A 25249-nucleotide genomic window follows, 5' to 3' on the forward strand; every position below is an offset into this window, starting at 1 on the left:
CTCCTGTGTGTAAGCCGATGAGACTCCCTACCCTTCATTACATCCATCTAGGACCACTGATGCCAAGAGCTTAGGTAAACTCACATGTGGTTGGATTTTAACTTAATTTGAAAGCCTGATTTATTTTAAATAGTTTTCAGAAAGACTGAATCATGATAGAGCACTAAAATAAAAAGCTATTGTGATGCAAAAGTTGTCTGTTGCAAGCCAAGCAAGGGCAATTAAAGGCACTAGAAATTGTGCAGTCTCTCAAAATAGACCACAGAATTATCAGTGCTGCGTGATATTGATGTCACCAATCTGCATTTTATCAAATACTATCACCCAAGTGCTGGATATCAATCTGTTAGAAGTCTCCAGCTGACTGAAAAAGGAAGCTATTTAATTCATGGTTTCTCTATAGAAAACTAAAACTGTGATTTTCGCCAAAAAAGAAAAGCAGTTAAATTCCAAGAATTTCCCGAATTACTGAAATTTATCCAGAAAATTATAATGTGTGAAGAGATTAGTAAAGCAAACACAGGTGAGGGAGAGCAGTTTGTTGGAATGTGGAAAAGAACTGAACTCAGTCTTAGGGTTCCAGAGAAGATGGCGATGGACGTGCATACACTGCTGTCAGCAAAGCTTCTGAACAGTTTTTAAGCCTAGCTTTTTTTTTTTTTTTAATATCAACTGAATGTACCAGGCTCAGCTGTCCCCCCAGGGGAGAACTTACCCTGTTGGAGGAGGGGATAAGGGTGGGGGGAGCAGGAGGAGGGATGAGAGTGGGATATGTGGTTGGTATGTAATATGAATAAAAAAAATTAAGAAAAAAATATATAGTCATCTTAGTCTCTTTTCCTGCTAGTGTGACACACTACTCTGACAAAAGCAACTCAAAGGAGAAAGGAGTCGTCGTGGCAGATGATCCCGGGTGTGGTCCATCAGGGCAGCAGGAGTTTGAAGCAGCTAGTAAGCATTTTTACTCCAAAAGAGATCAGAGCATAACAAAGAATGCTCAGAAAGCAAGTCCAAAATACAGCAGGCAGTCCGCACATCCCACACCTCCAAGTCCAACATCTGGGGCTTGTGACAGAGAGCCCCAGTTCTGCCTCCTGCAGTACCACACGGAGTCTCTCTTACACACTATCTTCAGCTCTTCTTGGTGGAGAGCTCATGGTTCTGACATCTCTACCATCCTGGAGTCTCTACTGCAACTTGGACTTCATGTTCACAGCTTCACACAATGCTCTCTCAAAGACCATTTCTGCAGGGACTCCAGTCCTGCTGCTTCTCACCTGGCCTCAGCTGCGTTCTGAAATCATGGCACAAGCAAGACTCCATGACTCCTCAGGATCTTGCACCATTCGTGCCTCAAAAAACAATGCCACACCAACAATGCTTAGTTCTGCAATCAGCTAGATATGTCGACCACAGTCGAGCTAGCTTCTGAGTGCTCACCCTGCCAAAACCCTGCCATCTAGGCAGCTGCTGCTGAGAAGTGTTGAGAAGCGAGGACCCCTTCAGTTTAGGCCTTCTTCCTTCACATGAGTTTAGATATTACAGCTGCTCTCTCAGAATCAACCTGAATGCTTATCTGTCCTGAAATTTCCTGTCAAATTTTAGAGCACGATCTATTAAGTTCAGTTTTACTCACATTCTCAGGACATGGGCAGAATGAAACCAGATCCTTGGCCAAACTATCATACACATGACCCTGGTTCCTGATAGAGTCCTTGTTCTCCTCCAAAACCTCAAGAGGCAGGCCTCTGCTGTCTGTGTTTGCCTCGGCACTCTTGTCTTCCAAGCTCTCATCAGAATGTGCGAGCAAACTGATTACAGCATCCAATGACTTTTCTAACCCAAAGTTGCAAACTCCTTCACATTCCTCTCAAACCAGTTTCCAAGGCCTAAGAAGTACATCACCAGGTTTATCACATCCCTGCCTCACTTAGAACCAGTTTCCTTTCCTGTTGCTGTGAGAAAATACTCTGACTCAAGCAGCTTCAGGAAGAAAGGGGTTCTTGTAACTCACAGTTCCACATACAGTTATGGTAGAGAAGGTAAGGCCACAGGAGCCTGAGGCAGCTGGTCACACCGCATCCATTATCAGGAAACAGAGGAGGAAATGCAAACGTGTGCTCAGCTAGTTTTCTCCATTTTATACAGTCTAGAATCCCCTGTCCAGGGAACGTTCCACCCACAATTTAGATGAGTTTTCCAGCATCACTTAACAAAATCAAGATACCCACTAACAAGCATGCTCAGAGGTTGGTCTCCCAGGCGGTTACAGATTCTGTCGAGTTGACAGCACTAATTGCCACAATTTCAAATCTGTGTCATCTATGATGACCAGTGGGATTGAAAACTGACTTGCATTTATGACTATATGAATCTACACTTATTCAGTTACTCGTTTACCCATTCATTTCTTGCTTGAGAATAACACGACCAAAGAAGCAGCTCACAAAATGAATGACACAATGCATAAAGATCCAATTGTTTGCCAGGCGGTGGTGGCGCACGCCTTTAATCCCAGCACTCGGGAGGCAGAGCCAGGCGGATCTCTGTGAGTTCGAGGCCAGTCTGGGCTACCAAGTGAGTTCCAGGAAAGGCGCAAAGCTACACAGAGAAACCCTGTCTCAAAAAAAAAAAAAAAAGATTCCAAGGCCTGAGGCACAGGAAACCAGGGATTATTATTACTCAGTTACAGGTGAGTCAATACAGGAAGTAGGGAACTTGCCAACTGCTCTTCTGACTTCTCTTTCTTAGGTCCACATATTTTTATATTTTAATTTTTTTTACAATTTTACATATGTATGCTTTGCATACTGACCATTCTCTCTTCTTACCTCCTTAGCACCCTTGTCCACCAGTCTCTCTTCGCCAGTCTCTCTAGAGCACTCACACCTATTTATTTGAGCTTACAATCTACCAAGATCAACCAGGCCCAGTGACTATGAGTTTGGAGCTATGAACCATAGTGGGTTCTGCAGAGGGCAGACAACTAAAGACAGTGACTCCTCCTGCCCCAGAATCTACCGACTAACCAACAGTTCGGAGGGTAGGGAGGGCCTGTGAGCCCCTCCCGCTTCCTTGACTGACTGTTGATACAGCTGGTCTTACATGGGCCTAGTACAGTAACTCTGGATGATAGGAGTTCATGATTACGGTAGCTGTGTCGAGTCTAGGAAGTGGCATTTTGTAGCCTTTCACCCTATATTCTGGTTCTTACATACTTCCTATTCTCTAACACAGTGATCCCTGAGCCTTAGAGGGGGTAGTATAATTAACTGACTTGCTCGAGGCTGGGTGTCTGTCCACTGGTCACTTATTTTCTGCTTCTTGATTAGGTCCACATCTTAGCCCACAGTAGAAGAAACTGGAAAAGATGATCATAAATTTCCACAAACTGCCATGATGGAGTAACAGGGACCCAATGTATCTTCTCAGACTAGACCACCAGAAAACTGAGTAAGACAAATGAACAACATTTGGTTTTTGTCTGGCTGTTGCTGTTACTGGTATTGCTGTTGCTGCTGCTGTTGTTGTTTTGAGGCAAGCTCTCTCTATGTAGCTCCGACTGCCCTGGAACTCACTATGTAGACCAGATAAGTCACTCTTGTTAGGATTCTGCCCTCACTCCAGTTCAAGGTCTTGTGTCTTACATCATCAGTGTGCGCTGGTGACTACATATGTGCCTTAAAAGCCGGACACAGACCCCACCCTCTATCTCTGCTCTCTCTCTCTGCTCTGCCTTGTTCCCTCCTACCCTCCCCCTACCATCTTTCTCTCTCTCCAGGCCTGGCTCTCCTCTTTCCCCTCCCCCTCCCCTTTCCCTCCTAATAAAGCTCTGAAAACTAACACTGGGTTCTGTCGTGACCATGACCTTTCCACGTGGTAACCAGAGCCACGGGTCACAACCAGTGCCATTTATCATCCTTTCAACTCTCACTTACTAATACTCATCAAGGAGGCTAGGAGATGGCCTGCCCAGCAAGGTGCTTGCCAAGCAAGTATGAGGAACTGAATTCAGATCCCCAAACCCACACAAATGCCCAGCTGTGGCAGTGTACACCTGTAATCCCAATGCTGGAGAGGCAGAGACAAGAGGGTCTCTGGGTCTTGTTGGTTCTCTAGTCTAGCAGAATTGGTAAACTAGAGGTTCATTGAGAGGCACTGTCTCAAAAAATAAGGTGGAGAGTTACTGAGGACGATATCTGACAACTTCTGACCTACACACACTTGAGCATATGTTGCACACATACATACGCACACACAAAGAAAATCCCTCACGTATATTAGCCAACATCTCACATGCCATTAGGGCCTTTGTAGGAGAGAACAGTCCCACTTCCTTTTCTTTTCCTCTCTCATTACAGGTTTTTTGCCTTGATATTTTATCTCAAAAACCATGCCATCAGAGAGTCTTCTAGCCATTAACTCTGCTATACCACACTGTCTTCAGAGCACTTTCCAGAATTACTAAACTTGTTTATTTGCTTGTCTGTTATTCCTTATCAGATCCACCGGAAGCTTCTCTGTCCCTGTGATGTTCGTATACCAGCATGACACAGTGCTGACTTTCCTTGACTTCTTGAATGAACTAACAAGGAGAAACATAGCTCCCTAGAAAAAGAAAATCACTTGCTGAGCCAGGTATACTGGAGCACACCTACAATCGAAGAACTTGGGAGGGGGAGGCAGGAAGATCAGAAATTCAAGGCCAGCCTCTGCTACACAGTCAATTGAAGGACAGCCTGTGCTACATGAGGTCCTGTCAAAAAAAAAACAAAACCCAAACAAACAAATAAAAACAATGCTTCTCTGGACTTTTCAGAATTTTATAGCATTAATTAGGTATATTTTCATCATTTTATAATCAGTAGTATATTTCTCACCATAGACATTATATAGTACTTGAAAGTATAAAAGAATTCACCAGCAAAACAATCTAGCCTTAGAATCAACTTATGAAGAAAATCCCTTTAAACTTCCTACCATGGTTTTAGTTTGCCCAGATTTTCTTTCTTTCTTTTAATCAATTTGAGTATTTCCTAATAACTTTAAGGAGATTTCACATAAATTGACATAACATTAATAGTTTTCTGTCTCACAACTTCTTGTAAAAATCTTTATTTTTATAATCTCTTTTATTTTTCAATATTTCCCCTGGTACTATCTGTGATATATTTGTCTATTTTTCTTTTTTACCTCAAATCCTACTTACTTCTGTGGCTTCTGTATTGCCACTCCTTTGTCTTAGTTTGCCTTGTTATCAGCATCTTTTCTACTCAGATTTCTTTATTTTGTTGAGTTTTGTTTGTTTTACTGAATTCTGTAACTGAACGTTGAGTATATTACTTTCTTCTTTACCAACAGCAAATTCAATTGGGATTATGAATTTTATTTTAAGCACAGTATTGTTCTTAGCAAGAGTTCTATTCCAGCTCACTAAATAACAATTTATCTACTATTAAGTAGTTATTTAAAAAAAATATTTGATTTTCCCAAATTGTTAGAGTAAACACTTTTTAACTTTTGTTGTAGTTACAAAAGGGATATGTATTTTCAGTTTTGTTCATTTTCTAGAATTTACTTAGTTGTCCTTGTTTGTTTTTTTTCTGTTCCACAATCAAGTGGAAAGCATCTCTAATCTCCAATTAAAATGGAAACTTCCTAGCAACGAAAACTCCTCTATCAGTTCTACTCCTTAAGGCTTGTGGTTCTTCCCAGTCCTAAACCCATCTCTAAAGGGCTGGAAAGACAGCTCAGCAACTGAAGCACTCACTCACTGCTCTTGCAGAGGACTGGGGGTTTGGTCCCAGCCTCCACAGCAGGCAACTCACAAGTGCCTTTAACCCCAGTTCCAGGGAATCTGACGCCCTCTTCTGGCCTCCAAGGGCATCCGAATTCACATGGAACACATAAACACATGCAGGCATGCACATACACATAAATAAAAAAATAAATACATCTTTACAAAATCTATTTAGTATGAAGAGTAAGAAAAGCAATTCTCAGCTTTGTACCAAATTTTTATGTCTACTTCATTAGATGTGCAATGGGCAAAAAAGTATTTCTTAATATAAGAAAGCTCTAATTTCAAATCAATCAACCAACCAACCAAGACTGGCAAAGACGGCTCGCTCGGTCAGTAAAGTGTCTGCTGCACTACTATAGAGACCGGAATTTGGATCCTCAGCACTCTGTAAAAGCAGTGGCACTTGCTTTTACATCTGTAAGAGAAGCTGTAACCCCAGTCCCGAAGAAAACCTGTAGGGGAAACCGTAGACCACTAGAGCTTGCTGGCTAGCTAGTGTAAGCAAATCAAAGAGCTCTGAGTTCAGTGAAAGACCTTGCCTCAAAAATAAATAAATGTAGCCAGGCAGTGGTGGCACACACCTTTAATCCCAGCACTCAGGAGGCAGAGGCAGGCGGATCTTTGTGAGTTCAAGACCAGCCTGGTCTATAGAACGAGTTCCAGGAAAGGCTCCAAAGCTACACAGAGAAACCCTGTCTCGAAAAAAACCAAAAAAAAAAAAAAAAAAAAAAAAGGTCATCCCATATCAAATTCCACGGGCTATGGGTGTGTAGTTCAGTGGTATAGAACTTACCTACACACAAAAGGCCTTGGGTTTGATCCACAGTACCAGACACACAAATGCACAAATAACAAAAGAAACAAAACCACTTTTGTCAAACCAATAAAGCATCCTTCTTTTAACCAGAGGATAATTATAGTAATGTAGGAAATGTCAAAATAAGACCCATTATTCTGTGCAATTAGTATAATTTATAAAATGTTTTTAAAGCTAAAAAATGTAGTTTGACTAGTGAGTAGCATGCTAAAAATATGACCTTTCTTGCATAAGATGCCATACAACTAATGTATTTGTGACTATAACAATTTTCTAGCAGCCCTACCATGTAATGACCTTAAATTGAACCAGTGAACCAAGTCCTTTGTTTTCTAAAGTATAAATTCTTTGCAGTCTGTTTACTTAAAAAATCACTAATATTTAACATTCTGATAAAGAATCAAATACTCATTTTACACCCTGTTTCATCCAAAAGCAGAGATGGCTGTATCTTGGTCTACTGTGAGATGTTTAATTTCCTAGTCAGCCTTTGTGCAGCTGTTTCCTCTTACATAAAACAGAGACAGAACTTACACCTCATAAGGGAATTGGGGCAGTATCTTAAAACATGTCTGTCAAGCATGGTGGCATGGAGCATGTCTGTGGTCCTAACTATTCAGAAGGCTGAGACAAGAGCATCACTTAAGCCCAAGAGTTCTGAGTCAGCCTGGGTGGCATACAGAAACTCCATATCAAAACCAAGTATCTTACCACAATGCCTGACATACAGCAATTATTATCAGCTCTCATATTTCAGTTTCACTCATAATGGCTTTCTTTCCTGTTGCGTTCACTCCAGCCCACACTCTATATCACACAACCATATTTCTTCACTTAGGGTCATCTTCTAAGTAATAACTGTTTCAATATCTTCATTAACTAACAGCTAACAGAAGGTAAGCTAAACACCTCTTAAATATGTCTATTCTTGTGTATTAGACTTTGGCTTCATAGAGTTCAGGCTCTGTCAGAAAGCTTTTCGTCTTTCCTCTAAACATTTTTGTTAAAAAGAAAAGAGAATAAGCTCCTATCATAAACATTAGTTTTGTCCTTCACAACCATGTTTTATCTTACCAATAACCTACGGCCCCTAGGAGCAAAGTCTCCTTTTTATAGTCAATTTCAAAAGTTATGCTTCCACTCAAGAATTATAATTGTATGCTTTGGAATATGAAAGAAACTCTCCTTTACAATTTGCAGTTTTCAGGTGCTTAATGTCATTTCTCAAAAATACCATTAAAGATACATTTACAGGTCTCTTTGATTTATAACTATATATAAAAAAACAGATGGAGTTGAGTTGCAGGGAGGAGGGTGATAGTTCACAGAAAAACAACCCAACTTTTACTTAGCTATGCCAGGTCATCAAAGAGTCACTTTCCAGAAACTTCAGGAAAGGGCTATCTATAACTGTGACCCATCTCTTTCTCTTGGGGGTGAAATCAAAACTCTTCTTTCTCAGTCTCAGTCATAGAGCTTAGCTATCACATCAGCATCTCATGTTGTCTTTTGTAACTGGGCTTGGAAAAGTTAGATGTTCTACTGTAGTGATCCCACCCAACCACCTAACAGACATCCCATTTTATTAGTATTATTAGTTAACCTTTCTCAAACTCAGATGATTTTTTTAAGTTCTTTATAAAGAACACAGAAATTATGCATTAAAATCACGATTACACATCTTCATAGTTTCCCCAGGCCTAGGACTTCCTAACTCACCAAGACATATTTTTCTTTTACAATTTTAAATATTAAAGGATAAAGAACAATTTTTAAACAGTGGTATGAAGTAGCTATTTCTCAAATGGAAAGATATATTTATTTACTAAATGCATACTGTATGTGCTAAACAGTGTAGTAAGTAGATTGCCTTATTTTATCTCAAGTAGCTTATAAAAAAGTCAAGTAGGATGCAATTATGTAATAGGTGTGGGAGTTATGGGGAGGAGGTGTAGTGTTATACAGAGTCACAAAGAAATTCACCAAGCAGGACCAATAAAACCAACAAGTAAATGAAAAAAATATACCACAAATAAGCTGCTTACAGATCAATAGAAATACATATTTTTGTAACTATAGATGCTGTTATAGCACACTTGACTCTTTGATTTTCTGCCACATACTAAACTAATATTTAGTCTCTTAATAAATTCCTTGTATTAATAAAAGAATAAGGTCAACAGATTTCTGTATTCTCTAAATATTAAGATAAGTTCCAAAATCAAAATTACAAACGAGAACTGGTCTTTTAAAATTGGACTTATCAACTAGCATACTGAAACACCAAATATAAAAATAATTAAATGTAATAATTAAAAATAAGTGATTAGAATGAAAAGTTCCAAAGAAAGTTGTAAACTAGAGAAGCACCAGACTGCAAGGCTGGAAGCTCTGGAAGTAAACCCAGCTCCACATACAGCAGCTAATTAACTTTTGGCAGTTAGCATCTCTTCATCAGAGTTCTCGTGAGAGTCTAGTGAGTTAATCTGCATAAAGTGCTTAGAATAGAGCCTTAAATAATAAATACTACACAGTCAATCTGTCCTTTGTGAGAAATATCTTTTTTACTGAATACTCAAGAAATTATTTGAATTAAGAATTCAGCGTATTGCTAAATGAACAGAACTGAACAAAGAGCAATGTTTGGACCTCTTTCTCACACCCTCCCTGCCTTCCATCAGTACACTGTCCCAGTCACCAGCACCTAACTTAGACCGTCCTACAGCAAACTTCATTTCTCTCCATGACAGACTCCCCTGTACTCTGGGGAATAATGAATCAGATTCAAGGCATACCTTGTACCCATGAATATTACAAGGTGTCCCCCAAATATCAGGACTGTGAAAACATAACTGTACAATATTATCATATTTAGGGCTAAGGACAATTCTTGAATATCAAATATCCAATCAGTATTTAAATTTCCATAACTGTGTCATAGACGCTTATGGACAAAATCTAAATCATTTGAAAGTTCAAACATTGCGAGCAACCTCAAGTTTTCTCGACTAGTCCTCCTTTTACTCACACTTTATTTGTTGGGGGAAAAGGCCTATGTCCCAAGGAGTTCCCCACTGCTTGTGTTTTGCTGACAATATCCAGTATATCATTTCATATGTTATACTATTCCCATAAACTAGCAGTTAGAAATAGAGACTTGATCAGATTTGGGTTGAAATCTAATTTGGGGGCAGGATTACTTCACAGGCAGGTTGCACTGTAACACCCACTAACGCTTCCTGGGATGCTAGTAGCCACTGGTGACCTATGCTTAGATCAGGAATTTGTTCAAAACGGGGAGGTTCTGCCCTGTCACCCTTTCTTCTGTTATTAACTGGAATGCTCCTGAGAGAAGAAACTTCCTCTCAGCCGCTAACTATTTGGCTACCCTGAACTACAGCTGGTTCCTAAGTAGGCTTCCAACACAACTAGGCATGGCAGTTTGCCTGCATCTTAGGACTCACTTGGAAACCTATCCAATGTGATTCATTGTACTGCTGTTAACGCTCACCAGCGATCACAAGAGTCTCATCTCTGACCAACCAGAGCCCACTGACTGCATCTGGATTGTTTTGCCAAAGCTCTAATTGGTTTTTTGCTTTGTTTTTCATAGTCTCATTGCAAAATATTTAGGACCACAGATTTAGAATCCGTTTGAGGTGCAAACCAATCTTATTTAGCCTGTTTCTTTTTATTCTTTATTTTTACCAAAGTCAAAATGTCTAATTAAAAATCACCTGTGTCAGTAGATTGGCTATAGTGATGGAACATGAAATGAGTCACTAAGCAAGGTTTTTTACTTATATCTACTTCCAGTATTCTGTTGAACTTTTTATTTTTTAAAAAAGCATATTATATCAAAGCTGAAAATTAAATGTTTTAATCTGAGTAACTGAAAGAAAAAAGATTCCTACTCTTCTCTGTTTGCCTTTGATCATAGAAAGTACTTCTTCATGCTAAAATACAGTTTTACTGTTTTTCTTCTGAGTATATTCAGTGTACAAAAATGTGGGGTGCATTATGACATTTTCATCCCTGAACAGTATGCTCTTAGCTCACTTCCTCCTCATGCTCCCATAGTCCTTTCCCTCTTCTTAAATGGTCCCCTTCTGCTTCTCTGCCATACATGCACACACTTTAACCTAGATTCTGCATATGAGGAAACACATATGACATTTGTCATTTTGACCCTGGCTTATTTCACTTCCTATGATGAGCTCCACAGCCATCTACTTTCCTGCTAATGACATCATGTCATTCACCTGTTGATGAGCATCTAGGCTGACTCCATCATGAGGCTACTGTGAACAGAGCCATAGCAAACACGGGCATGCAAGTCTCTTTGCTGGCTGCTTACCTGGATTCCCTTTTGTATACACCCAGGAGTGGCACAGCTGGATGTACTTCTAATTTAAATTTCTCAGGAACTTCCCTATTGATTTCCATGGTGGCTACACTAATAATTTACATTCCCACCAGCAGTTTCCCTCCACAACCCCTGCTTCCAAATCCTCATCAACAGTTGTTTTCTTGAGGACAGTCATTCTTATTGGGATAAGATCGAATCTCTATATCATTTTGATTTGCATTCTCTTAGTGGTTCCCTAAGGTGAACATTCCCTTATATATTTATTTATTTGGCCATTTGTACTTCTTTTGGGAACTTTCTGTTCAGTTAAGTCAACCATTTATTAGTTAGATTATTTCCTTTAATTTTTGAGTTCTTTAGGCTTTCTAGATACTAATCTCTTATCAGATGTACAGCTGGAACGTTTCTCCCCCGTTCTGTGGCCAAGTCTTCACGATGGCTCTTTCCTCTGCAGGGCAGCAGCATGTTTTGGTGGTGTTCTGATGCAATCTCATTTGTCCATTCTTGTTACTATGTTGTGAACTCTCTGAGTGTCCTAATCAGAAAGTCATTGCCTGCGCCTATGTCTACAACTATTTTCCCTTAGCAAGTTCAGTCTCAAGTTTTAAACGAAAGCCTAGATCCATGTTGAGTTGATTGGTATACAGGGCCAAAGATGGGAATATGGCTTCATTCTTTCACCTGCAGATCTACCAGATCTTCCAGCACAGTGTGCTGAAGAAGCTATCTTTCTCCAACGGATGGTCGGGGAACCCTTGTGGTTGTAGCTGTGTGGGTCTATTCCTGGGGTGTTTGTTTTAGTACATCGGTCTACATGTCTGGTTTTGTGCCATTACCATGCTGGTTTTGCTATGATGGCTCTGTAGTATAATTTGAGATTAGGTATTGTGATACACCCAGAACTGCTCTTTCAGCAAAGGACTGCTTTAGCTATTGATGCTCTTTTGTGCTGCCATATGAATCTTAGGATCGTTTTTTTCTACTGGGAAGAATGTCATTGGGCTTTTGATTGTACTGAATCTTATATCATTCTAAATAATATAGCAATTTCCACAATGTTATTTCTGCTAATCCAAGAACTTGGGAAGTCTTTGGATCTTCTGGTATCTTCTTCAATTTCTCCCTTTCCTCCTGTTCCCTCATCCCCAGTTTTCTGTGATCAGCACTGTTCTGTCTTCTTTCTTGGCCTGCCTGTTATTGGTATACAGAAAAGCTACTGATTTCCCTTTGTCAATGTATCCTGATACTTAACCGACAGTGTTTATCAGATCTAAGAGTTCTACGGTAGTGTTGTTACAGTCTTTTATGTATAGCATTATACTATTTACAAATGGGGATAGTCTGACTTTTTCTTTTTCTATTTGTATCTCTTTTATTTCTTTGGCTTGACGTAGTGCTCTAGCAAAGACTGTGAGTACCTTGTAGTAAATAAGGACACAGAGAGTTAGGCACCCATGTCTCATGCGCACTTTAAAGGAAATGCTTCCTGTGTTCTCCACATTTAGTATAAGGTTTGACATCTAGAACCTTTATTAAGTTGAGATATAGTCCTTCCATTCCTAGTTTCATCAGGACTTTTATCATGAGGGATGTTAAATTATGTTAAATGCCTTTCCTCCGTCTACTGAGAACATCTTGTGACTTCTGTCCTTAAATTTACGTATGTTTTATTTGGTTTTGTTGTTGTTCTTCTTCTTGTTATACTTGCTGATTTGTATATGTTGAACCATTTATTCTTGCATCTCTTAAGTAAAGACAACTTGGTTATGGTGTTGATCTTCTTGATGTGTTCTTGAATTCAGTTTGTAAGTATTTTATTGAGAGCTTTTGCGCTCACTCATTAGTAAAACTGCTCCACAAGGCTTTCTTTTTGTTGCTGGTTTCTCTGTCCCACTTCCGCTTCCGGGTCCAGATGACTCTGGCTTCACACAGTAGGTTTGTTATTGTCTCTCCCGTAGGCATGTGAAGACAACTGTTGTTAGTGCTTTAGAGGCTTGATAGAATGCCACCGTGAATACACCTGGTCCTGTGCTTTTCTTTGTTGAGAGATTTCTTTATTACTGCTTCAGTTTTGCTGCTTGCTATGGATCTGATTACAAGTTGTATGTACATGTCCTCTTGAGTTAATTTTAGTAAGTCATGTGTGTCTAGATTTTCCGGTTTTTTGGAATACAGGCTTTCAAAGAGGTCTCTAATTGACCTCTGCATTTCAGTAGAATATGTTCTAACAGCCCCATTTCATCTCTAATTTTATTAATTTGGGTCTTCTCTCTGGTTAATTTGACTATAGATTTGTTAATCATTATTTTTTCAAATACTTTGTTATTGATTCTCATATTGTTCTGTTAGTCTACATTCATTAGTTTCAGCATGGTTTTTATTTTTGTTTGTTTGTTTTTTGTTTTTCGAGACAGGGTTTCTCTGTGTAGTTTTGCGCCTTTCCTGGGACTCACTTGGTAGCCCAGGCTGGCCTCGAACTCACAGAGATCCGCCTGGCTCTGCCTCCCGAGTGCTGGGATTAAAGGCGTGCGCCACCACCGCCCGGCGGTTTTTATTTTTGTATGTTTACTAATTTGGATTTTGCCTTGTTCTTTTTCTAAGGTCTTGTGGTACAATCATTAAGCTATTTGAGTTCTGACTTCTTTTTAAAGTTGTTACTTATATCTGTGTGGATATATGCATGTGTGTATGCACAGAGGTCAAAAGTTAAAGGCGAGAATCTTAATCTCTGCACCATATTTTTTGAGACAGGCTCTCTCTTTTATGTGCATGCACATGAGTATGTAGGTGGCCATGCTCATGTACACAAACGTGGAGGCCAAAGCAAGGCACTGAGTCTCCCTCTGACACTCTCTGATCTGCAGCCTTGAGATGGGCTTCCCACTGAACTTCAAGTTTGCATTTCTGAGCTTCAGCTAGGCCGGCTGGACAGTAAACTCGGGGATACAAGACAGAGTCTCACTGAACTAGACACTCAGTGACTTTTGTAGGCTGACTGGTGAGCAAGCCTCAGGGATCCTCCCATTGCCAGCTATATAACCAGCTATATAACCGGCTAGAACTCCCCTTCTAGAAATGCTTAGCTATACGCAAAAGGTTCAGATAAGTGGACTTTCCTACTGTTACTTGACTCTAGAAAATTTTTAACTCCCTCATTTGTTTTGATAACTTAGTAAAGGAACCAAATACAGGGAAATAGTTAAACTCTTGGAGGTTGAGTTATTCTGTAGTATAAATCAGATTTTTACAAAGTCTGTCTATCTCTTCTTTAACATCAAGACTTGTGATATTAATAAAGCTATAAATTGAAACTATTTGAAATACTAAATCAAGCCCTCTGAAATAAGAAAAGTAAAAATCATCACTTGTAAATAAATATTTATCCAATTTTACCAAAACACAAGTTCACAAACACATAAGCACTTTCACCTGTGTGGAGAGCAGACAATACTGTGGCAAAACGTAACTCTATAGCTGCTGGCCACTTACTTCTTTACAGCTTCTGAAAAGATATGGGTTTAGTGGCCAAACAGTGCTTACAATTTTTACTCTTTTCAATATTAAAGCAAGATAGGAAATACATTACTGAACACTAATTCCTTTCCCTGGAAAAAAGCAGGATATGAATTGATAACTTGGTGCAATCTCTTACTCAAAAATCCAAGACACCCTTTCTTGTAGCTTTTTGTAGTTGTTTGTGCTTTGACCTGAAGGTACAAAGGCAACTTCTCCAGGCGACAAGTGGCTTTAAAATAAATCAGCCAATCAACTGTCCCAAACAAGATTCAATAAGAAAGCTCCTGTTTGTACCTGCAGTGCTAACCAGCAACACCTAAGTGGAGTGTTGGTGTGTTCTCTGAATATCAGAGCTTTCCTTCTACGGGAGGAAAAAATACCTGCTAGCATTCGTAAGGCAGTAATGGCTTTTCCAGATGCGATGCCTTTGATAAGACATTTTTTTGCCGAAAGCTCATTCTACTTTCTCTCCAAGGATAATATTTATCATTAACTTTGAAACTGGTTTTACAAGCTTCTCAGTCGTAGTGTGTTCTGAGATGTTTTGTGCTATGAAAAGGAAATTTCTAGATACTTTAGTAGTAGGGCATTCTGGTTTTAATAATATTATTCATTAATATCCCTCCAAAACCCATTTATATTGTTTTATACACATATTTTATTTTTATCAAAAGTCTAAACACTAATTATTATAAAGAAACTAAAGAAACATGAATTCAGTTTCCCAGGGTGCCCTTCGCTGCACAGCCCAGCAGCCCAGCACAGGCCTAGACCTTCCCTTACCTACTTTACTAAAACTCGTTTCCAACTCTTTACTCAGTCCAGACAAAATCATTTTAAAGGGTAAAATTGTAGTTGTGTAAACTGTAGTAAAGAACATATAAGCTGGATAATTTTCAAGGACCTTAACTCATTCTATCATGTTTTACTGATTTCACGTTACTGGAACCCACCCTGCAACACAATCCCATAATCTCACAATCTAAACTTCTCTAAAAACTTGTTAAAGGGTACATACAGTTCAAAGGTATTATGAAACCTTCAATTCTCTTTATTTTCCAAGGGGAAAATAAATATGAATAGGGACACTACACTCAGGACCTTGCAATACTAGAGAGGTATGTGAAACTGTTAGGTCAAACTTTTGAACAAGAATTGAAGCAACCTATTTTAAACTACAGAGAACTTTTTAAATCATAGCATCCTCAACCAATTAGCAAGCAAATTCAACTGATCATAATTTCCTACACCCAAATCTTTCCTACTGCTAAGGTCCCAATGTAGAATTTAACTATTATTTAGAAAGAGAATCTAAATTATGATTTTATGATTCTACATAATTGGTTTCAGATGTTGTATTTAGTCTTGCTGGCCCCAGAGTAAACAAAAAACTGAGTAACCTATGTCTCCAATATCATTTATAATAAAGTTCTAGAGTAATTTACATCTTTCCACAAATCTAAAAACCATTTGTGGTGTTGTTTTTTTTTTGTTTGTTTTGTAAAGCTTAGGCATTCAAATGATAGTAAATAAAGATGAAACATTATCTGAAAAAAAATAAGTCCGATGGTTCTAACAGTAAGACAAATCATATGCTTGCTTTTGATTCAAAAATACACACACAAATACCCTCGGAAAGTGTATGCACCTATCTACTACATGTCAGTACATTTTTAAACTTGTTACTAAGACAACAACACACTTCTACCTGACATGAGCTAGCTTTTCCTTAGCAGAATGATCAATTGCACTATCCTCTTCTGGGAGGGAATTCTTTTACAACTGAGGCAAACTTCAGATTACCACAGCATGAATTTGTATTCTTTTTAATATACTGCTTTCCATATTTTCCTAGCAAAACAGGAAAATACAGACTTAATCCTACTAATAGGTGAAGTATTATTCTCAGTTTTTTTTTGTTGTTGTTTTTTGGCTTTTTTTTGAGACAGGGTTTCTCTGTGTAGCTTTGCGCCTTTCCTGGAACTCGCTTTGGAGACCAGGCTGGCCTCGAACTCACAGAGATCTGCTGGCTCTGCCTCCCGAGTGCTGGGATTAAAGGCGTGCGCCACCACCGCCCGGCCTATTCTCAGTTTTTTACCTTTATTTTTACCAGTATTTTACCAACAAAATACTACTTTTTAATTTCTGTTTTTAAAAAAAAGGCCTAGAAATCAACTTTGCTAGCTCAACATACATTCTTTCCATCTATGAAAAAAAATAAAGAAAAAATTTATATTTTAAACAAAAACCACAACTCTCTCCTGTTTAAATTTGTGTGTATTCTAAAAAACTAGATAACTACTGCCATGTTTGTTTCCTTTGATACTACATTTCCTTTTTTATTTTAGTTGTCTTATGTATTCTCTAAAGTGGAGATCCACCTCGTGTTTTGGAAGTCACTTGACTCTCTAATTATATATCTTGCCTTTCTCCTCCAAGGGAAACTAGTCCACCAGATCCAAAGCTCGCACAGGAATAACAGTGACACTTCTGATGGATAGAAAATCCTTAACAGTTAGTTTAAGAGAAAAGGAAAAAGTTTCTAACTGAACCATAGAACGACCATTACTAAAGGCCTCACTATGAATGAGTATGCTGTTAGGACACTGGATTTGGCAGTTAATGTCAAGAATCATGACATGATCAAATAACCAGTAAATTGACTTTTCTTTTTAATTTTGTTTTGTGGAAACAGGGTCTCACTGTGTGGCCAGGATGACCTCAAATTCATGATGATTCCCTCTCCCAGCCTCCTAAGGGCTGGGAATGCAGGTGTGCATAGGACTCTCAGTAACATCTACTCCAATATTAGTATGATTTACTGTATTAATCTTTAATCTATTTCTTATCATTGACACACTTTGTTAATTAGAAGAAACATATCTTCCAAAATCTAGATATTTTTTTTCTACTGATTTTCGTGGAGAGTAGAATAAGGCAGGACATGGGGAGCAGTGGACTGTTCTTTAAAAGTTACACCCTCTAACAACTAAGAACATTTAAACTTATAAAACTTACATACAGAACAACATTATGAAATCTACCAGCAAATCAAGTTAAGTAAAATTGTGCCTCAAATACCTTTGAATAGGCCAAAATTCTGAATGTTGGGGTCTTCATTAGGAAGCAAGGTTTCCTCCTATGTGATCTTGTCTAATGGTCCTCGGTTTTAGCGTCAGATCATTTCCAGTTACATTTCCATTAGTATAGACAGATCTAAAGCAGAAGAAAGAAGGCACATTTAGGCCACAGAAATCATGATGGATTCACTGTTTCCCTGTAAGCACACCAAGGTTCTTAGATGCTCTAATTGGATAAGAAATGCCAATTCTCATTGTGTCACTGCTGCAGGTGGAAAAGAAATTAAATCAAAGATTAAAGGTGAAACAGAGAAATACATATAATTGATGAGAAGTTGACTGCAGTCCCTTATGGTCCTCTGCAGCAAACTGAGTTTGCTCTGATGTCCCAAAGATGCAAAGAGCCTCAGACTACGCCCGCACAGAGCTGCTGAAGTCATCCCAGCAGCATCCTCTACACCCTGCCCCAGGTAAAACCAAACAATGAGAAGAAACAGGAGTTCAGAATAAAAAAAAAAATTCTGGGCTAGCAAAGAACCCGGTATCATGGCTAGTGTTCATATCTGGGCCACTGTTGATGCTGACTGTCACTCCTCCACTCAGAATTACCAAACAGTAGGGACTTTACAGGGAGGGCCTTCTTAAGAAGTATGAGTCCTAATGGCTTTAGTTTAACCAGTCAGGTTAAACTAACCATGCTAGGAAACTAACCCTACCAACTAACTGAGCTGTATCCCAGCCCTAAGAACTAACTCTTCGTTCACATCCTTCTAAATCACAAAACAGATAACCAAGCTCCAGAGATGATCACTCTATCAGGTCAATTTGCAACCTTGGGCTACTTAATTCGTTCTGTGTTTCCCCGGACTGATGTTCAACCAGCTGTAGTCAAACACTAACATCTAGACAACTACCTTCTCTCCTATTTTCATGCCCACAGTGTTTTCTGCTTTTTCACCCACCCCATTTATTCCACAACTGTTGTCTTTTATTCCACACAAATGGTCAAGTGTATGAAAAAAGTGTTCAGCATCACTAATAAACAGGGAAATGCAAATCAAAACCACAATGAAATATCATCTCACTTCACTAAGAATGGGCACTATCAAAAGACAAAAGATGGCAAGTGCTGATGAGGATGTGGAAGAAAGGGAACCCTTGTACACTGTGGTTGGAAATGCAAATTACTACCTCCATTATGGAAAACGGTATGGAGATTCCTCAAAAATTAAAAATAGAACTACCATATTATCCAGAAATTCCATTTCTGGATATATATCCAAAGGAAATGAAATCAGTACATCAAAGAGACATCTGCACTCCAATGTTCATTGCAGCACTATTCATAATAGCCAAGAAATGAGAACAACTGAAGTGCCCATCAACTGATGAATGGATGAAGATAATGTGGTATACATACCCGATGGAATATATTCAGCCATAAAACAGATTGAAATCCTGTCATTTGTGACAAAATGGATGGAACTGAAGATAATTACATTAATTGAAATAAGCCTGTAACTAAAGGATGAGTACTGCAGAATGTCACTCACATGTGGACTAGAAAAGTTGGTCTTGTAGATGTTAAGAATAAAATGGTCATTACCAGAGGCTGTGGAGATTAGGAGCAGAGAGGGATGGGAAGAGGCTGAGCAATAGGTACTAACCTAGATAGAAATGAGAAATTCTGGCAGTCTGTTGAACAGTGTATTATTGTACAGCATTGTAGTATATACTTCAAAAAGCTAGGAGAAAGAAATTGTTTTTACCACAAAGAAATGTTTGGAGAGACAAATGTTTAACTTGATAAAAACATTACATAACGAACATATACATGTATCAACACCATCACATGCTAGGGTGGTAAAGGCAAGTGGATTCCTGAAGTTTCCTGGCTGGACAGCCTATGTTACGCGGCAAGTTTCAGGCCCATGAGAGATCCTATCTCAAAAAACAAGGTGGATGGTACCTGAGTAGCAAAAGCTGAGACTGTACTCTAAGCTTCACATGCATATGCACACATGTACATGTGCATACACACATACACACATACACACACACACACACACACACACACAGGGGGGGAATCACATGATATCCCACAAATAAGTACAATTTTTATGTTTTCATACATCAGTTAAAAAGATACATTTAAAAATTCTACCCCAAAGCTTGGTAGTGGTGGCACACACCTTTAATCCCAGCACTCGGGAGGCAGAGGCACGTGGATCTCTGTGAGTTCGAGGCCAGCCTGGGCTACAGAGCGAGATCCAGGAAAAGCGCCAAAGCTACACAGAGAAACCCTGTCTTGAAAAAAACCAATATTAATAATAATAATATGATTGTATGATTAATGTATAAATTTAAAAATACATGTATAATAATTTTAAATTGGGTTTAGGAGAATGGATCAGTAGGCCAAGAGCTTGTTGCACAAGCACTGAGGACCTGAGTTCAGATCCCCGGCACCCATGTAAAAGCCCGGGTGTGGTGGCGAGCATCTGCAACCCGAGTGACCAAGGCTGATGCTACAGTTCTCCAGAGCTGATAGGCTAGCCCATCTAACTGAACTGATTAGCTCCAAGGTCAGTGAAAAGACCATGTCTCAAAAAAACAATCATGTGAAAAATACCCAGCATTGACCTCTGGCCTCCACATGCACACACGCATTTGTATGTGTGTTCACATATGGGTACATACACAGAAGTACATGCACATATACTCCAAACACATGTAAATGTTAAAAATCTTAAAATGTTTATTCTATTAATGAGTTCTCTTCTATACTGTTTTATCTTTTCTTCCAAGTTGACTCCCTGATCCTATCTGAAACTTATTAACTGTTATAAATGCTGAAAAATAGAGGGATAATCCTCAAAGTGATGGGCCTCGGAATCTAAAATCAGCCAACACTCACTGAGTGTTGGTTTTAATGGGTTAGAGAAAAAGGAAATATGCTGTACCAGAGATAAAGGCCAAGGGATGTTCTGCTCTACTTGGAGACAGCAATACTAAGGAAGTAGTCCCCGACTGAATTTCCATAAATGAGGCAAATAAAGGAAAATGAAAACCATTATAGAAGATCAGCAAGAACAGACATTTGGAACGGCATATGCCTTATCAAGCACCCTGCTGGTTTAAATGAGAGAAGTCCCCAACAGGCTCATGTGTTTGAACACTTCGCTCCAAGGTGGTGGTACTGATTGGGAAGGCTATGGAACCTTTAGGAGGCGGAGCCTTGCTGGAGGAAGCACATCACCAGAGCTGGGCTTTGAGAGTTTATACCTTTGCCTTACTTCCTGTTTTTTTTCTCTGCTTCCTGTGTGTGGATAAAATGTATGTGATCAGCCAGCTCCCTGCTTCTGCCACCATGCCGTGCTTTTTCTACCATGATGGACTTCATCCCTCGGGAACCATGAGCTAAAGTAAACCCTTTCTTCATTTAAGCTGCTTTTGTCAGTGTGTTTTATCACAGCAGCAGCAAAGTAACTACTACATAAACTGGTACCAGGAAGCTGGGTTTGTTGCTGTGAAGAACTTGCCTGTGTTGTTTTTCCATGGGAATGTGAAAGACTTTGGAACTCTGGACTAGAGAAGCCATTGAATGTTATAAGCAGAGCTTAGTGGGCCATTCTAGTAGAAGCCTTGAAGACAGTACTGCTGAAGGTAATGAGGACTGTGGAGGCCTGGCTCATGAGCTTTCTGAGGTGAAAAAGGACTCTATCAGCAACTGGGCTAGAAGCCTTTCATATGACACTTTGGCAAAGAATCTGGCTGTATTATGCCCATGTCCCAAGAATTTGCATCAGCTAAATTAAAACATAGAAAGCTAATTTCTTTGGCTGAGAAAATTTCAAGACAGCATACTATTCAATCTGTGGTATGGTTATCACTGATTACTCTTATGCAGTTATACAATGAAAACACAGTAACAAACGGGAAGGAAAGAAATGAAAGATGTACAGTTGGGTGAGGAAGCTAAAGATGGTAGTTAAGTCGTGTGTTGAAAAGAGGCAGTAATGGTTAAAGAGATTAATCACTAGAGAGAGCCTACTGCTCTACACTGGAAAAACAGAAAAGGTACCCTCAGGGTCAGACCCACCAGTTAAGCCTCTAACTTGTGAAGAGAACCCAGGGGGCTACTTGCTCCTAGCAAGCACCTGCCTAATGAGGTTTTCATCAGTTTCAGTGTGTAGAAGCTGCTGTAGCTGTGGTTCAAGGGGGCCAGGAGACATCCAAAGCTGGCAGCTGAACATGGTAGTCTCATCTACGTGGTAATGGTTTTAGAGACAAGAAAGAAACAAGATTGAAGGAATCATGGATTCTTTCCCCACAGTTTCTGAGAGCCACTGGGACTAAACAATGTGTGGCAGGATTGGAGTCCCTGTGAGTAGGCCTTAAAAAGCCATTGGTAAAGCAGTTAATGTGAAGCCTATATTACATGGAGACACAAAGATGTTGAAGATACCAGAACTGTGAGAAATCCACCAAGGTGAACAGCATACTGGGAGTTGATTCAGCCCAGAAAGGGGAAAAAAAAATTATCAGACAGCAAAGCTGAAGGGGCAGAGTAATCAGCCCTTTAAAACTTAAGACCTAGACATAAGACAGGATTTAGTGTCTGCCCTGCTGGGTTTCAGTCTTGCTTTGGTCCGTTTTCTCTCACTGTGTCCTCTATTCCTTTCTGAAATACTAATGTGTATCTGTGTCATCGTGTGTTGGAACTATGTGATTTTTTTTTGTTTCTTTGTTTTTTGTTTTTAATTTATAGGGGGGCCTTGTGTCTCAGAAGACACTTCAAACTTTTTAACCTTTTGAACAGTGTGAAGACCAATGATTAGGGAGGATTTTGAAGAAGTTAGACTAAATGTATTTTGCATCGTGAGTTGGCCATGAGTCTGTTCTTTCTGCTTCCTGTGTGTGGACAAAAATATGACCAGCCATTCTCTTGCTCCTGCCACCATGCCATGCTTCCCCCAGGATGACGGACTCTATCTCTCTGGAACCATCCGTTAAAATAAACCACTTCTTCCACAAGTTGCTTTTGTCAGTGTGTTCTATCACAACAGCAGAAAAGTGGCTAATGCAAACTCTTTCCCACTTTTACATAGATGCAGAAAGCCACAAAAACATGCCATCCCTGATTGGGGATGGGGGGAATCACATGGACACACACACACACACACACACACACACACACAGATAGACACACACAGACAGACACAGACACACACAGACACACACACACACACACACACACACACACACACACACACCCCTTCTCTTATTCTAACAAAGAATGCTACAGAATAGAGCAACCAAGTAAATTTATTACTTACCAACTAAGTCTAGTAAAATTCCTAGTAATTTTTTTCCTCCAAGAAAAGACTGCAAACTGTTTGGTAAATCACAGAAAAAGAAGTGGCCAATATACAACAGTTTAATAAGAACCAAGCTGAAATTTCATTCAATTCTTCAAAATCTAGTATAAATCAGCATGTCATTTTGGACTAGCTGAGGATCCCCAGACACAAAGACTTGACTGGAAGACAATCCACATGCCTCAAACAGGCATCCTGAGAAAGATGAGAAGTATGATGGAAAAGGCTGCCTTCAATCAGTAAGGTACCCATGGCACACAAAATCAAGGCTGAGCTCTGGTCCCCAGAACTTAGGAAACAAGCAGGTAACTTTCATGGTGGCATGTGTCTATAATCTCACACTGGGGTTGGGGAGACTAGCACATACCTGAAGCTCATTGTAGAGCCAGTGTAGCAAGATCAATGAGCTTCGGGTTTAGTGAAACCTGTCTCAAAAATTGAAAGTGGAGAACAATCCTGAAAGATAAGCCACGTCAATCTCTGACTTCCATGTGCATGTGCACATGGGTGTATATATACACACAAGTGCACATACCTGCCCCCCCCCCACACACACACAGGTACAGTAGGACAGGAAGCCAGAGGGGCCCTCAATTATCAGAACAGTGTGCAGGAGGAATTTAGGAATGGGTCTAAAAGCTCACCTGTTCTCCAACAGGAGAAAAAAAAAAAGCCTAAAACCTAGAGAAACAATAGAAAACCCTTTCACTTCCGTGTCCAGGCAAAATCCATTGCTTAAAGAGAGAGTAAAATCAAAATGCTTAAGTCTCTGGGGAGGCGATGTGGTTTGGAAAACACTCAGTGTGAGAAACAAAGAACATTGTTGCTAGGGTTGAGGAACAGGAGAAGGTAATGGGCAAAGGATGCTGCACCAATCACAAGGAGACATCTAATCCACCCAGGGGAAGGGAAGGGGCTTCCTGCCCAGGACTGACCACAAATAAATAGTAGAATATGACTTCCATAAGGGAGTGAGAGCAACACGCTGACCAAGCCCAAACCTCAATGCCTGGTTGCCTCAGTCTAGATCAGAACGAAGAAGAGAATCGATCGTCAGGAGAGGGACCGCCACACAAGGTAGAATCCTCTGTGGCACACATGTTTGATGGCTGCTGGAAGGTGAGTAGTGCAGCACACAGGAGGAAGACAGCATATGACGCCATGTGTAATGCTCTACACGGTGAGCAGGGGCTGAGCGCTTAGGAAGTTTGAAGCCAGGTGTAAACTATACATAATGACTGCAAACCCAAACCCAGCTCAGTTCCTGACTTGGACTCAAGCTGCAGCACAGAGGGCCAGAGAGAGCTGCAAAAGAGGTCACCTGAGTCGCCTCTGTCCCTCTGCAAGGACCCAACATAAGTAAACACTTAGGAAGCACGAACAGCAGCAAGAAAACAAAAGCTCACGAAGGAGACATGGTTCAGCGGTTCAAAGTGCTTGTCGCTCTTGCAGAAGTCCAATATGCAGTCCTAGCATCCACATTAGGCTGCTCTCAACCTACAACTCCAGCTCAAGGGATCCAACACCCTTTTCTGGCCTCCATGGGCAGGCATATACATGCGTGTACACACACACACACACACACACACACATACACACACACACACAAACACAAACACACACACACATAAATAATAATAAAAGAAATCTAAAAAAAGAAAACCTTCTACTAAGAGATAAAAAGACCAACAGAATCAGAAATGATAAGTGTTGAAATCATAGAAAACTTTACTGTAACCATAATATTAGACAATCTAGTTTTTAAAAAAAAGTGGACCAGCAAGTATGAGAAACGTTATAGGAAGTTCTCCAGGCAAGAGCATAAGGCCAGGTGAAAACCTATATCTACAAAAATAATAATAATAATAATAATAAATGAGTAGTGCTGGAAAAGGAAAATAAATATAAAAATGTTTTCCTCTTATTTTTTATTTTTCCATTTTTGTATTTCTGTGTGATGTGCATGTATGTGTACATGTTTACATGTATGTAGGCATGCGTGTGTGAGTACACATGCACATTGTTAGTCATGCATTTGGAGGCCTGAGGCTGATGTTGGGAAACACTCTCCATCAACCTTCCATCCTATTCAATGAGGTAGGCCCCTCAATCAAACCCAGAGCTTACCAATACAGCTAGACTTGTTAGCCAGCCTGCTCTGAGGATCTCCCGGGGTCTTCGCCTTCCCAAGCTGAAGCCCCAGGCAGCTGCCATGAACATCCAAGATTTACATGGGTTCTGGAGATCAGACTTCTGGTCCTCAGGCTTGTAGAGCAAGTAACT

General features: G+C 39.8%; 1 protein-coding gene across 3 annotated transcripts in view; it reads right to left on the reverse strand.

Moving 5' to 3' along the window:
* The window catches only part of Ncoa1 (nuclear receptor coactivator 1), a 200938-nt gene that overhangs the window by 122492 nt on the left and 53197 nt on the right, over positions 1-25249 (reverse strand). For all 3 annotated transcript variants that reach the window (XM_059248683.1, XM_059248684.1, XM_059248682.1), the window contains exon 2: positions 17587-17721. The gene's annotated coding sequence lies outside the window, so the exon portion shown is untranslated. The remainder of the gene's footprint in view (positions 1-17586; positions 17722-25249) is intronic.

This window comes from Peromyscus eremicus, chromosome 22, assembly GCF_949786415.1.
Source record: "Peromyscus eremicus chromosome 22, PerEre_H2_v1, whole genome shotgun sequence".
Lineage (NCBI taxonomy): Eukaryota > Metazoa > Chordata > Mammalia > Rodentia > Cricetidae > Peromyscus > Peromyscus eremicus.